Here is a 16,164-nt window from a genome sequence, read left to right as displayed (position 1 = left end):
AGAGGCTCTTGCCAGCCAAAGAGAAACAATTTGAGTTTTGAAGAGATCATTGCAGTGATTAACTCCATTGATCCAACAGGTTCATAGTGATATTTTAAAAATTGAATTGTTTACCTTCAAAGAATCAGAGGAAACTGATTTTTTAAAAAAAGATTTTATTTATTTATTCACGAGAGACACACAGAGAGAGGCAGACACACAGGCAGAGGGAGAAGCAGGCTCCATGCGGGGAGCCTGATGCAGGACTCGATCCCAGGACCCCCGGGTCCTGCCCTGAGCAGAGGGCAGACGCTCCACCACTGAGCCACCCAGGTGCCCCAGCAAACCAATTTATCACCTTCAAAGCCAGTAACCCAAAGGAAAGAAAAAATATTCACCCTGCCTTCTATATGAATTAAATCACTCAACAATCAAATTGTAAATGAGTTCAATGTCTCCAGAGTTCTATAATAAATAATTTGCAAGAAGTGATAGAAATACCACTATCTCTGAGTCTCAGGGAGTTAGTGGATCTGGGCATTGAGCAATAGCTGCTGACATCACACACACACGAAGGCCACACGACATGCCTCCTCACGATAGGACACAGCACTACCCAAAGAGTACTGGTTATAAAATGAAAAAAGTTCTGGGGATTTAATGCAGAGCATCGTGATTATAATTAATAATTTGCATAATATACTTGAGAGTTGATAGCGAAGTCGATCTTAAGTGGTCTCACTACCAAAAAGAAACAGGAATTGTGCGACGTGACGTGAGTATTAGCTGAAGCTACGGTGGTGATCTTTCTGCAATAATAGGTGTATCCGGTCAACGTGTTGTACACCTTACGGTAGATGGTGACTACGCCTGTGGTGGGAACGACACACAGAGAAGCTGAATCACCATGTGGGGCACCTGAAACCAATATAACATTCTGTGTCAATTATACTCAAAGGAAATTTTAATTGATGGGGAGAAACGTGTACGTCTTAAAGTTACGCGATGTTATACATTGATTATATCTCAATGCAGGTGGAAAGGAAAAACAACACAGTGTCACCTGTAGTCTTGCCATAAGGATTAAACATGAGTCTGATCAAGACCTTAGATCTAAACACCAGTTTGCAGGAAATACAAGGGGCAGAGGAACATGTTGAATTGCATGATGATTATAGAATTAAAAATTCCGCACTGTGGGTAATTCTGCCGGTCAAATGAAACTTGACTTTTAAGAGAAATAAAAAGATGGGGGAACACTGGAGAACAAGAGAGACTTAATCTCAATTTTTTTATTTTTTTATTTTTTTTTAAAGATCTTATTTATTCATGTGAGAGAGAGAGAGAGAGAGAGAGAGAGAGAGAGAGAGAGAAGCAGGCTCCATGCAGGGAGCCCGATGTGGGACTCGATCCCAGGTCTCCAGGATCACGCCCTGGGCCGAAGGCAGGCGCTGAACCGCTCAGCCACCCAGGGATCCCCATCCCAATTTTTTTTAATGGGTGAGACTAAACTATAATGACTACTGATGTATCTGTACAATGAAAATATTCAAATGACACAAATATTCGATCAATAGATCATTTTACATGACCGTGTTTGTACAGTCATATCTGATCAAGGGAGACAGGTGTTGAGACCTGAATAGGCTGCATTGGATGGGTTTCTGGAGTGACTAAGAAAGTTCTAACCTTGTAACCTATTAAGCAAACATTGGTTTTGCAGCTTCTTTTTCATCAGATTTGTTTAAAAAATATATAGTTTTTTTTTTTTTTAGGTCTATGTATTAGCCACTATTCTTTCCTGCTTGTGTATCCTGCTATGAAGACAGGTGTGGGGACCATATGATAGATATGTTGAGAAACATGTCAGGTTGCATTTTTACACTAAAACTTTGAGTCCAAGACCGACTGCACGAGTACAAATAAAGGAGCTGTAAACTTTGCATGAGAAGGACTCGGGAGTTCAGGGCGTGCTGACGTGTGCTAGGACCATTCCGAGAGCGAATTTGGTCTTTGGCTACGTTAGTAAAAAGGCAAAATCTAGAACAAGAGAGGTGGTGGGTGCTCTCCATGCTGTTTGGGAGGTTGTAGGCTCTGTATGTCCACAGGGATTCCCGGCCCAGAGGGACACACAGACCGGAGGTTCTCAGAACCAGATGATACAAGAGATAATGAAGCAACGAAGGCTTTTTGCTCTGGAAAGACTAGTGTGAAAGATGCGTGACCATTATCTTCAAACATCGGCCAAGTAGCCCGTGGAACAGGGGAACATGGTTGTTCAACACGATCCTAAGATCGGTGGGTGAAGAGACAGGGAGACAAACTGCGTCTCAAAGAATTTCCCGACCACCCAAGTCTGAGAAAATGTGATGATTTCCTTGAAGAACCAACAAGGTTCTTGGCCCGGGGATTTAGTTACAGGTGGGATGACCCCTTGGGGATGGATGGTGGATACGTGTCCAAAGTTGGTGTGAAATGAAACCCGTAGGTCCATTGACCCTGCAGGTCTTTGAATCCTTGTAATTCTGCAGGGCACAATCCTTGCAATTCTGGGACCAGGGGCCAACAGTTTATTGTCAGTTCTTACTTCATTTCCTACCATGATAAGGATGAGCCATGAGAAAAAATAAACCATCTTTCTGGTTTTGTCATCTCCTGTTAGAATGCAACCGAAACTCTACCCTTGATACGAGGAACAAATATAGGAACAAATTTGAGAAGCTGGGATCCTGGCTAAAAACCTGTGTGTGATTTTTCAGGCCCGGCGGGGAGCGGTCACAAAGGCTTCACCTGGCAGGCCTCCTGCAGGCGCATCCCCGGCTCTGCAGGACTCGTGCCGGCTGACCATCTGCCCTCCCGGCCCAGCCGCCTCCATCCGGAGGTCCACTTCTCGGGACCCTTGAAGACGTCTTGCCCCCATGGCTCCGGTATCAGGTACGTCTCCACGTCTAGGCCTCCGTTGTCCCCTCCTCCAGCCCCTCGATCAAACGTGAGGCACATCACGTTCACAGATGATCCGTGAAACCACAGGAGCCATTACGCTGCGAGGCCTGTGTGCACACCTCCTCCGACGGCCCGACCACCCCCGCGTCCGCAGGGATCGCGCGAACCCTGCCGGGAGCACCATTCCGTGGGCAAAGGGGACCACGGTGGCCCGGTGCCGCGTCCCAGTTGGGCCTCCCGCTTACACCACTGTGGCCGGACTATCTTATTTTTCTATTACAGTCACTGTCACCTTGATAGCTGTTCCGAGGTCTCCCACCAGTAGACGGAGGTCTCCCTGGGGTCAATAACTGAGACTCTTCTGCTGTGTGGATGTCTCGTCCTTTACCTTCCCTGAGCCCCTTCCGGGGACGTCTCCTCCCATCGTGGGCAGCAGCCGTGGGAGTCTCAGCTGATCTGCCATCGGAGCCAGTGGAAACACGTCATCAACGTCCCCACCACGCCTTCCTTCAGGGGAAGCATCCTCCTTAGGGTTGTCACGGCGGGGACAGTCCTGACCACACGTTAGTGCCAGGTGTGGGCACGTGACCCAAGGGAGGCTCCAGCCCTACGCCATAGTGATGATCTCGGAACTCACGTGCCAGGCAAAATCACAGCCTTCCCGAGGATTTTTCTGCCATGGATATGGGAAAAATTTCTTTCTCTTCTTCTGGGATCTCGAGTGCTAAAGTCTATAAATTCAAGCTGCTTTGAGACACTTTCCTTGATTGGAAAAAGCTGTCTTCTGTGGGAAGAATAAGGCCAACACTCAAAGGAAGCAGAAGAAGACAGAGAAAAAGATTGAAAAATCAACTCTTAAGGCCCAAATGTACCGAAAGTGCACTTCAATCTTGCAGCTACACGAATCAATACGTTCATTTTCCTTTGATTTGGGTCTGTGTGAGTTGAGTTTCTCGCTGGCAAACCAAGAATTCTGATTAATACATACAGTACATCGCAGTTGTGTGTTTGTTTGACATAATGCTTTCCTGGATAATTGTGTTAATGAGACGAGATCTGAAATTAAGACTCTAAAATGAAGATAATAGCATTCGATTAATTCTGTGACATATTCATTTATTCAATTGTCATTATGAAGGGTGAGATTTGGGAAGGAGGATAAGAAATCATTTATAGCACAAAGCTCTGATACCTCGATTGCAAAATTCTAATCTCTATAAGATGACTACAACGTAGCTATTTCTGCTTGAGAAATGAGTGGTTTCTGCCCAATTCTGAATCTCTGCCTTATTGTGTGTTCTGAATTAGTACTTCCGTGAATGGGAAATATTAATTCTCATCAGAACCCATTTGGATTCTGACAATGGTTGTGATTTATATTTGCATCTAATTATGTTCTACTTAAAAGGGACAAGATTGGGTGTAGCAGAGACCGAATCCTGTTGAGTCCTGAAGAGGTGAGGGGTCTCCAGAAACCAGAAGTCCGGTGAAGTTGGAAGAGGGTGGCTGCGAGAACAGTTCATCTCGTCTCTTTTATCCACTTAACATCTTCAAAGCAGACGCTGTGTGGGTGCCCCTCTCCAGATTTCCAATGGCTGCTGTAGATATTTATATAAACATCTACAGTATTTTTTTCCCCATGCTCCTGGGGGGAAAAATTATGTTTTACTTGAAGAAGCTTTATGACTGTCCTGATTCCTCCAGTTCTTGTAGTGATTAATCTCCAAGTTTCTCAATAGCTTTGGTTCCAAACTCCTGCTGCACATCAGGATCATCAGTATTACCCGGGGAGCCTTCCTGGGAGTCCGGGTGTGGACGCCACTGCTGGATAGCCTGTCGCTCGCAGTGAGGTCCGAGGACCAGCTGTGCTGGCATCACCTGAGAGCTCTTGAGAAATGCAAGACCATTGGCTGCGCCATAGACGCATTGAATCAAAATCGGCAACAGAGACCCCCATGTGATTCTACGCACCTTAGTGTCTAAGGAGCATCTACAGAACATGGTCAACAGACCTGGTCCCTCTCTCCTCCATTCCTACTCTCAAAAATTCTGGCTTCTACCTAATTAAGAACATTATGCAGTGCACTTCAATTTGATGTATTCTTCACCTGGGCCTTGCTCCAACAAAATTTAAATCCTATCTGAGACCATAGGTAAGAATAGGTTTTAAGCTTTGTAAAGGTCGTCTTCAATGGCTCATCCCATTTATTTTCAGAAGGATGCTCCCTGTTGGCCTGGACCACTAAGGCATCCAGAGCTTTATCTTCTTGTGTTTCTTGATCTTTGCTTCCCGTGTAGGTTTTACTTTCCAAGGCTGTTTTATCTTAGACCTGACATTGTCTTTCATCTTGTGCTACTAAATCTTCAAAATCTTTCCTTTGACAGATTTTCCGGGCTCTAGCCTTTCATCTTTCTGGCCAGCTTTAATTTTGACTAATACAGAGACCCCACTTTCTACAGGCTCTCGGGCTAGATGCATGACCTATTATTCCGAGTTCTAAACTTCATTTCGAGAAAATTGTCTGTCAATATCCATTTCCAGGCCACTCCGACTTGACTTCAAAATGTCCGGATAAAGGGGATCCATCAATCACTTTGACATCTTACCTTCCCACTGCTAGATGCTTGATGTTACTCAAACCGTCTTCTGAAGATCTTCAATTTTTCACTTTTCATCTGGACATTTCGATGTCATATAGATGCAGTAGATTGGAAACACACACACACACAGAGTGATTAGCTTATTATATTCACAGCCACAAGGAGTAAGCAACGATAACAGGAACATGAGGATTGTTATGAATTAAGTCTGCTTCTGGTCTTTACTTCCTCACTTCCAGAAACTTCACTGCCACACCCTTTCAAGAACCTCTCCCCTAATTAGACCCTGGACGAGGCCATCATCAGGAATTGGCCACTTCTGACACCTTGAAGGCCACCTTCCCACCATCTGGTCAATAATTGTTTATTGATCAGCTTATACTCCCTCATCCGTGCCTGTTAACGTTGATTCAGGTGCAATCACCCAGAACGTGAACTCAGCCTTCCTGAGGTTCCCACAGAAAATCAAATTACCTAAGAATGTCATGGTTTCTGAGTCATGGAATCACACAGAAAGGTCGCATCCCCTATGGCACGATATCACCGTTCTCCCAAGCCCAGAGCTTCCCAGAGAGGACTCCATCGTCCTCACTCAACAACACTAGCATGTAAGTCAGAAAGGGTGTGAATGGGGACACCTGGGGAGCTCAGCGGTTGAGCATCTGCCTTCGGCTCAGGGCGTGATCCCAGGGTGCCGGGATCGAGTCCCACATTAGGGTCTTTGCATAGAGTCTGCTTCTCCCTCTGTCTATGTCTCTGCCTCTCTCTCTGTGTCTCTCATGAATAAATAAATAAATATTTAGAAGAAAAAAAAAGAAAGGGTGTGAATGTATTTAAAGTATTCCCATGTCCTTATATTAGCCAAGAGATGAAAAGTATTTATTAGACTTTGGTAAAATAATGACACATGCTGTCGTTTCTAGTGTAACCATTAGAAGAAAAGAAATAGGGGCGCCTGGGTGGTGTGGTGGGTTGAGCCTCCGACTCTTAATTTCGGCTCAGGTCATGATCTCAGGGTGGTGAGATCAAGTGCCAACTCGGGCTCCACGCTCATCACGGAGTCCGCTTGGGATGCTCCCTCTCCCTCTGCTCCTCCCACTCGTGTTCTCTCTCTTTCTTTCGCTCTCAAATAAACAAATAAACCTTAAAAAAAGAAAAGAGATATAACATAGCTGATCCTTGAATGACATGGATTTGGGTTGCGTGAGTCCACTTACGTACAGACTTTTTTCAATAAATACAAGACAGGACTGACTGTAAATGTGTTCTCTTTTCTGTGATTTTCTTAGTAACATTTTCTTTTCTCTGGCTTACTTTACTGCAAGAATAGTGTACAATACATCTACAGAATACATGCACGCTGTTTATCTGTAAGGCTGCTGGTAAAAAAAAAAAAACTTCGCGTGTGAGCGCATCTTTATCGAACCTCCTTCTTTATGGATATTTTCGCTAGGTTTTTAAAAACCTCATTGAGAAAGTAAGTTCGTGACTTTCTGACTTCTTTTATTGCTCGCGAAAATTATTGCTGTCAATCCTTTAATAGTAATATGTCTTTTTTCTTCCGTTGCTTTTAAGATATCCCCTTTGTCTTTAGTTTTCTGAATTTTCGCCATGATGTATTAGGTGCGGCGTACCTTTTACTTTCCTTCTCGGAAGTCGTACGGTTCCTCGAGTATGTGATTGGTATCCTTCCGTAGCTCTGGAAAATACTCACTACCTCCTCAAATATTGCTTCTTCCTCATTCTCTCTACTCTTTTGTTAGACTCCGATTTAATATATATTGAGATTTTATTACTACGTACTTCTGTTGCTTACTACACTAAACTCTCTTTTTTCCAGGTAGTAACTATATCTTAGGTCAATATCCCCAGCCCACGGTACAGCGTACTGAATCATGGAGACAATTCCACTCCCAAACTACCATTTAAATACAAAATCGAAATCCTGTGGTTGTCAATGGTGGTTTATAGCAGAACAGGAATATTCATTAATATTCCCTAAAACCATGTAAGTGAAGGAGGGCCAGCAGGAATGTACCCAGGAGTGTGACCCACAGAGGGATCTTTCATGTTCACTTTGGCTTCCACCAGAAGTTTGCCCTACTAGGCAAGAATAAAGGTTTATCATCCAAGCCCCCATTGGGTAATAATAGATCAACCCAAGGGGGAACAGATGAATAAACTTTAGCTCCTTTACAGGTTAAAGGTTTTCATGGTAGAAACCAACCGCCATGTTTCACATGCTCACACGGGAAAATACTTTCCAGGCTCCAAACACCTGACATCTGTACATTTCTCCGTGTCGTCGTTTTTGGTTTTTCACTTTTTTTTTTTGAGATTTTATTTATTTATTCACGATAGACAGAGAGAGAGAGAGAGAGAGAGAGAGAGAGAGGCAGAGACACAGGCAGAGGGAGAAGCAGGCTCCATGCCAGGAGACTGATGTGAGACTCGATCCCGGGACTCCAGGATTGTGCCCTGGGTCAAAGGCAGGCGCTAAACCCTGACCCGCGGGGAGGCCTTCCAGAGGATTCCTGTCCTCCAGTTGCCCACCCCAGCCCTGGAGTCCTCCTCACTGGGGTTCCCAGCATGTAACAGAGATAAGCCATCCCCAGATCCCCCCCACCCTGTCCCCCCGCCCTGTCCCCCCGCACTGTCCCCCCATCCTGTCTCCCCACCCCGTCCCATCCCATCCCCCCATCCCATCCCATACTCCCTGTCCTCTCCCGTCCCCCTGTCCTGTCCCATCCCCCCCATCCTGTCCCATCCCCCCCATCCTGTCCCATTCCCCCCATCCTGTCCCATCCCCCCATCTGCCCCCCATCCTGTCCCCCATCCCATCCTCCCTATCCCATTTCCCCTGTCACCTCAGTCTGGTCCCCCATCCTGTCCTGTCCATACCCCCGTCCCATCCCATACCCTCTGTCCCATCCCATCCCCCCCGTCCCGTCCCCCCGGTCCTGTCCCCCACTGTCCCATCCCCCCCACCCCATTCCCCCATCCCGTCCCCCCATCCCATCCCCCCTGACCCACAAAACTCCATGAGCATAAAAAAACAGGGTTTGGAGGCCGTTGTGCTTTAGGGTTTTGTGGGCGGCAGGAGGACGCGGAGCCGTGGCCTCGGCTGTCAGGCATAAGCTAACCTCATCTCTGTCGGGTGGACACGTGCCAGTCCTGCCCGGTCGCGAGGACCTGCCGAGTGTGGTGCTCGGAGGCACGAACAGCCCTTAAAGGCGGCAGCTGGGGCTGCAGCAGGCGGGTCCATGCGTGTCCCCCCCACGGCCCCGTGAAGCGCTTACGCATCCGAAATCGGCAGGCTCTGGGGCTCGGGCTCCCGGGCCTCCTCCGAGGACTGGCCGCCCAGCCTAGCGCTGCGGGGGTGCCGTTGGCTTCTCGGATAATAATATCTCGGCCCGATGGTGAGAGAGAGAGAGAGAGAGAGAGAGAGACTGAAGTTTGACTTCGTTGACCGTTTTCCTCCAAGGCTGCTCCTGAGCCCGTCGGGGCCCTGGAGGGGCTCCTGCCTTCAGCTCGGGTCGTGTCTCAGGGTCCTGGGTTCGAGCCCCTTCCCCGCTGTGCTGGGCTCCCCGCTCAGCAGACAGTCTGCTTCTCCCTCTGCGTCTGCCCCCACCCCGATCGTGCCCAGGCCCCCCCCCCCATTGCTCAAATAAATAAATAAATAAATAAAGGAGAGCCTGTCTGTGACCTTCAACAGCCGCTCAGGAGCCTGAGACTCGCAGGTCGGCTCCTCAGCCCCGTTCCCCGCAGGGACGTCCCCGTGGCTGTGCATCGCGTGTGGCCGTGGTCCCAGACGGAGGCCCAGCAAGCCCAGAGGTTCTTGGGGGCTGACGGCCCCATGAGTCCCGCAGAGAGTCGGCTTCCCCCCCACCATGGGTTCCCCGAGGGCTCCCCTCCGGCCGCCTCCGTGGGCGCTCAGGACCCCGCACGGGACCGCCGACGGGCTGGACAGGAGGAACTTCATACAGGCTCGCGGACTTGCCTGGGCAGGTCACCATTAGGTGGCCCCCCTGCGTACGTGGGACCCCCGGTGCCGCCCCCACCGGGCCGGCCGCCAGCGTATCACCTGCACGGCTGTCGAGCACCTTGGTGGCCAGGCTGCAAAGCCGGGCGGCCAGGGCTGGAGCAGGGGGCCTGCGTGCGTCCACCTGCCCCAGTGGGGACGCTGGAGGCCGAACTGAGGTCATGGCCGTTCAAACAGGGCCATCGAGCCTCACTCACGCCCTCATGTACTGGCGGCGGCGACTCTGCGGGTGTATTTATATAGGGACCGTGAGGAGGCTCAAGGAGGTATCGTTCGGGTCCGGCGATAGGTTACAGCCCGTGGGGCACCCGGCTGGCTCACCTCTGACTCCCCACTTTGGTGCAAGGCACGACCTCAGGGTCGTGAGCTCAGGCCCCACAACGGGCTCCGCATTGGCCGGGGAGCCTGCTTCCCCTTCCCTCCCTCCCTCCGCCTCTGCACACTCTCTCTCTTTCTCTCTCTCTCTAAAAAAAAAAACCCACAAACCAGTAGCAACCCATATAATGAAATAGTAAAAGAAAAGCTGCTTTAGGGGCAGGTAGGCCTGCATACGTTCATATAGGGGCGTCTCGGAGGCGCTTTCGAGGACAACAAAGGCAAGGTAGTGTGCGTGCGACGTTGCAGCAGACGTGCAAAGATGTGCGTGAAGGATGTCTGAGGGGAAGCAGGGAAACCGCTAGGGAGTCAGGCTAAGAGGACAAGAAGTTCTGGGAGGGAAAGAGTGGCTTTTCACGCACCTGGTTTGGTGCTGCATGAGCGTTTTTAGCACCTGCACGTATCTTACAGCTGAAGAAATGGCACCGCCGACCCAGTAGTGACCTGCTAGAACTCACTAAGATAACTCAACGGGTGTTAAGATGCTGGAAGTCCTCCCAGACCGTCCTGCTCTCTTCGTTTTTACGGCGCTGAGATCTTCTGGGTGTCGTCTGCTGCGACCCAACCGCCCTCGGTGGATCCCCTCTGACCCAAGCAGCTCACTGAAGCATCCTTCCAAAATAAGGTCAGATCAGCCTGTTTTATTTGCTTATCGTTTTATCTCCCCGAACCCGGAACAGCACCTCATGCACAGTGAAGGTAAATAAGTAACAACAACGTGCAATAGGTCAGACGGTGGCCAGTGCTGTCCAGACAACTGAGCAGAGGTGAGGAGGGATGAAGTGCAATCTTTTACAAGGTGATTAGGGAAAGTTTTATCGTTATTTGAGGAGAGACAAAGGATTTAGAAAAGCAGGGCACAAGACTGTGGGGAAGAAGAGATTTCCAAGCAGACGAGTAGCAAGTGCAAAGGCCCTGAGGTAGCTACGAGCATATCAAATAATATGCTGAATTCCTTTTAAAGCTCACATTTGAATGTATAGAATCATGTCAGAAGTTAACATAGGAATATGAATGCGGGAGGTTTCATCTATCTGGTCGCTTCTTTAATTCCAAGGGTTAAAGGCACTAACCAAGGAAATAATTTTGCAATTTTGAGCAAACCAGGATTACTGTTCTAAGAGAACTGGAGCTGAGGTTACCAGCCCAAGAGAATTGGGGTGGCCCCTTTGAGAACTCCTGGGTGAGAACCAGAGGGGCCGATTAACAAGTTGCAGAGATGCCAGGCAGTCTGGCCACCGACCCCGGGCCGTGAGATTCGAGCACCTTCTTACAAGGACATTATCCAGTAGGGACTATCGGCCCACGCCTGTCGGGCGGAGCAGCGTCTTAGCTCCGACCCGGCCTCGGGGTCACACAGCCTGGTCCTCAAGCCCGCTTTGGGTCTGCACCCCCGGCCCAGGTGTCGGCGAGCCCCTGCAGCCCCTGGCTCCCAGCACGTGTGACCAGGGCTGCAGCCTCCCCGTCACCGCGCTGATACCTAGTTTCGCTCTTTCTACCAGGGCGTCTCTGACCCTCAGCGGTGTCTTCAGGGCTTTGTCCTACCTGAATGGAAGGATGCAGTCAGCGGGTGGCCTCGGGCAGAGCCACAGACAGTGCAGACCTGCCGGTGTGCCCGCTACACAGACCAAAAGGCCGGGACCCCTGTTGCCTGACCTGAGAGCCGCCAGCTCGGCTCGCGCCCGTGTCCCCCCTCTTCCCCCGTCTGCCCTACAGCCCATGGCCGGGCGTCTCCTGGTGTGCAGAGTAAGAGAGACAGAAGCACAACAGGCACCGATGGCCACGTCCCTGCTGCAGCCCCTTCGCCTCTCTGGGACCCCCGGGCCGGGCATCGGGCTCCTCACGCGGATTGGGGCTCCCCCAGGACCCAAGGTCGTCATCCACGTGGCACTGTCGTGCTTCCAGGGAGAGCAAAAGGGAGAGGTTGGGATCTTGAGACTCAGAAATGGAACCTTCGAGGCTCAAGTGCGGGCTCAGCCACTTACTGGTCATGTGCCTCCAGCGAGTGACCCGCCTCCTTGTAGCTCCTGTGTCGGGCCTGCAAACTGGGGGAGAAACAGGGCGTCTAAGGCACGGGGTTTAGGCACTCCGTGAGTTCATGCATTTGAAGGGTGTGGAGCAGTGCCTGGCTCCCAGGGAGCTTCCACTCCCCGCAGCGGCAGGGAGGAGCCGTGGAAACAGCAGAAGTCCCGGCAGCCCCGTGCTCCCCCACTCCTCCTCCTCGTGCCCCTCCCCATTTCTGCTCCCAAGCCGAGCTTGCTTCCCACTCATGCTTTTCCCCCAAGGCAATTACATCACAAGTATGGAGCTTCTCTCTCCGGTTATTATTTTTTTTTCTAAGACCCAAGCAGAAGAGAGGAATCAAATGACTATGTGCTCAATGCCTTTATCTTCCTTGGGATAAAAAGTTCAATAAATTAGGACCTTCTTCCAGCTGGTTCCCGGGGAGAGTACAAAGTCACCTTCCGAATCACCACACGTTTTGAGCTGAGTATTTCCACCTGAACGCTGCACATTTCTGCAGCCCGGCGTCCTTCGGTTGTCTGCTATTTTGCTCTCTGCCTTCGGCTCAGGTTGTGACCCCAGGGTCCCAGGATCGAGTCCTGCATCAGGCTTCCTGCATGGAGCCTGCTTCTCCCTCTGCCAGGGTCTCTGCCTCTCTCTCTGTGTCTCTCATGAATAAATAAGTAAAATAGTTTTTAAAATTAATTAATTAAAAAAATAAAATTAATTAATTAATTGACACGTTGGTTGTACATCAATCCCTCGTGAGCTAGATGTACGCAGACACCCCCTAAACCACTGCTTTGCTCTGGAGCACTCCAACGAAGTAGAGTTCCTCACCGTCTACAGCGTCTAACATGCTGCGGCCACCCTCCCGCTGGAGTGCCACTCCGTGGGCCCTAACGGGGGTGCTCCTAGCTTATGGTGATAACCTCCCTGTTTGGCTCTTAGTTCCCGCAGCATCTACCAGAGCTACATCGCCCGCTCTGACCTCTGTGTCTGCCCAGCAGACCCTAACTGAGTCCTACAGGCATGTCAAGCTCAACATTTCTTTTTTTTTTTTTTTTTTTTTTAAGCTCAACATTTCTAAGACACAATGTAGAGTCTTGCTCTGCAAGGCCTTCCTTCCTGTTGCCCCTGAGGGTGTTGGGAGATCATAGAAGGGCTTCAATCAGAGAAGTAACATGATTCGGTTTGCACTTCTATAAAATTTCTCTACCTGGTATGAATAATATATTGTGAGAGGGCCGGAGTGGGTGCAGGAGTGCCAGTTAGGGGGCAGCTGTCGTCATCTACGTCAGCGACCATGCTGGTCGGGACTGAGATCTTCCCACTGAAGATGGAGAGAAGGGGACAATTCAAGGGACACTTATAGGGTGTGCTCATGATGATCAGATGTGAAAGGTGGGCCGGGTGGAGGTACCAAAGGTGACTCTGGTGGACGGAGAGCTCCACCGGGTTCTGGTGGACGGAAGGATCATATATTAAGAAACGCGGAGGTGACACAGCAGGTTTGGGGAGGAATATCGGAGTTTCTGCTTTGGGCATTTTGCATTCGACACACCTCTGAGATGTCCGAGAGAGAACATCATGGAGAGAATTGAACTTAAGGTTGGAGCTCGGCTGGGAGAAGTGGAGCAAAGATGCAAACTTAGAAGCCATCATCGTGGTGATCGTGCTCGTACTGCTGAGCATGCATAGAGTCACGGAGGAAGTGAGTGGAGAAGGAGAAGAGAGACAGACAGAGAGCAGAGGAGAATTACGCTCCTCTGATTGTGTTCTTCCAATACGAGAAGTTGGGCTGGTCTGTATCGGGTCAGGATCTGGCAAAGGAATCTGAGAAGCAATGTCCAGGGACGTGGGAAGAGAACCGGCAGGGGTGGTATCCAGTGAAGGGAGCGCTCCAGGGAGGAGGGTGTGGCTGCCTGTGTGGGATGCTGCTGACAGGCCAAAGGGAGCTTTCTGCAATCTTTCTGTTGGGAAAAATCGTATCACAGAATTATAAAACACTAAAAAAAAAAATTAAAAAATTAAAAAAAATTATAAAACACTTATTTTAAAGGAAAAAACCCACACAAGACCTTTCTGGGTACCCATAGGTCTTTGAAACTCAATGTAAATCCTAGTTACATATAACAGAGCCACTTTTCAAAAAGGATGTATGCAGCCCCAAAATAAGGAATTAAAAAGGAAACCCACATAATTTTTCATCCAGAAAGTGTATCCTTGCAATGTCAGACATTTCAGTGTTTCCAAATATCTCAGGGTTTGGCATCGTATAAACCAAATGGGCAGATGCTTGACCGTCTTTTTTTTTTTTTTTCTTTTTCCCTCAAGAATCATCTTGATACTCAGCATCATGTGCAAAAGAGACCAAAACTTTCAACAGCACACTGACCCGTATTCCCTCCTTTTTAGCATAAAACCAGGGGTTGCCCTTGACCCTTGTGGTCCATGCGCTATTGGCGTCATAAATCACGTGGAACCCCACTTGTCAGTGTTCCCGGATTCATGGAGAAGACGTCCCATGTGTTTCCTCCCACCATGAAGCCAAGTCCAGATAACTCTGAGCCCCTAAGATCGCCGTCTGGGGCCTTGCGCGTTTCCACGGTGACGGGGCCGTGCAGCTGGCTGCTATTCCAAAGCACACGGCCAGACCCCCAGTGCAAGGATGTATTCCATTTTCTATTCAGTTTTGTCCCCCGGAGAAAACCCGAGGGTTGTATGGAATTGCACATTCAGACGTGCCCTCCTGTCAAACATTAATAGGATCATGGAATCATAATGCAGAGGGAGGCCCGGGAACGCGAGGGATCAGCCCCCGCCCTGTCAGCAGGAGAGCATTTACCCTCACCCCAAGGAACAGAGGCATCCTCGCATTTGAAGACGCTCCTTTACCTTCCCGATGGGAAGACTGTACAACCCCCAGCAAACGGTTCTCAGGGCCCAGCAACCTGTCCCCTGTGGGAACCGCAGGTGACGTGTCCGCAGGGCCACCGCGGTGGACGCTTGTTACCCAAAGGCAGAAAGAGGAGAGAATGGCCTAAGTCTCCTTGTGATGACTGGACGCACTGCTTTGAATTCTGGAAAATATAATGGAAAAATGAAAGCATCCACGCACAGCCGGGTCATCACATAATGTTTTCCACATTGTCTTACTCACGCCCGGAGGAGTCCAGAGGTCGCTTGGGTCAGCTCTTGAGCGGCTGTGGGAATTAACCACTGTCACTCGCTGTACCCTTTCCCCCTGCTGCTTCCAGGAAGCACGTCTCCCAGTGGCAAGAGGCTTAATTATTTGGGCCACGTCTGCTCTGCTACGTGTTGTCCCTGGCCTTAAAAAAAAAAAAAAAGATGAACATCTTTGAGAATCTTCTGGTTTTCCAAGAGCCAGGTTCAGTCACCCCGTCAGCCGTGTGCCAGGCGAGGAGGCACCTGCTGCAATGAGACACCACGGGCACACCCTGTGGGGGACAGGGCAGGAGCAGGCTGAGCGAGACGCCCCGGCTTTCCCAGAGCTTGCAACTCACAGGTCGCAAAAGGGCAGGGTCAAGGGCCGGGCGGGTAAGTCACGACCTCTTGGTTAGGGTCCTCTGGGGAGTAAGTCGGGGAGGAAAGCATTACTGAGAGGTGGTCGGTGATCAAGTAGGTGGACGGGGGCCGGGAAGGGCACTCCAGGTAGAGGCCGCAGCGTGAGCGGTGCTCCCTGCGTGGGGACAGATCACCGCTGGCCGCTCGAGGACATACAGGCTGTCGGTGCAGGTGGAGAGGAGAGAGAGCCGGGGGGGGGAAGGGGGTGGCGCTGCGGTCCCCGTCCTAAGAGCAACAGGAAGCGGCCGCCTGCTCTTTCAGGGACCTTAGGGTGCGGGCGTGAGAGAGGCAGCGGGGGGAGCGCGGGGCCGCCTGAAGACCAGAAGAGCAGGCCAGCCTCGAGCAGGAGGAGGTACGGGCCCACGGGACGGCCGGGGAGTCGGAGACAGGCCAAGACAGCAGGACACGCCGGCACACAGAGACAACAGGGCTTGGTGATGCTCCGGGAGGTGGCCAAGGTGGGGAGTTTCCAAGGATGACACCTCGGTGTCTGGCTGACGACGACGACAACAACGACGACGACGACAACGACAACAACGGGGACGCGTGAGGGCAGCATTGGGCCGGATGAGGGCGGAGAGGAGGGCGGGCGGGCCCGTCCTCACTCAGTTGGGTTTTCTAGGACTGTGGCT

At 50.4% G+C, this 16,164-nt stretch overlaps 1 long non-coding RNA gene across 1 annotated transcript; it reads left to right on the top strand.

Moving 5' to 3' along the window:
- The first annotated feature begins 2,744 nt into the window (after positions 1 to 2,744).
- Positions 2,745 to 12,606, top strand: LOC125753330 (uncharacterized). The gene is made up of 3 exons (XR_007404901.1): positions 2,745 to 2,913; positions 10,352 to 10,565; positions 11,443 to 12,606. It is a non-coding gene; the product is annotated as an uncharacterized LOC125753330 (long non-coding RNA).
- The last annotated feature ends 3,558 nt before the right edge of the window (positions 12,607 to 16,164 follow it).

This window comes from Canis lupus, chromosome 22, assembly GCF_003254725.2.
Source record: "Canis lupus dingo isolate Sandy chromosome 22, ASM325472v2, whole genome shotgun sequence".
Classification (NCBI taxonomy): Eukaryota; Metazoa; Chordata; class Mammalia; order Carnivora; family Canidae; genus Canis; species Canis lupus.
This window is presented reverse-complemented; position numbering and strand designations above follow the sequence as displayed.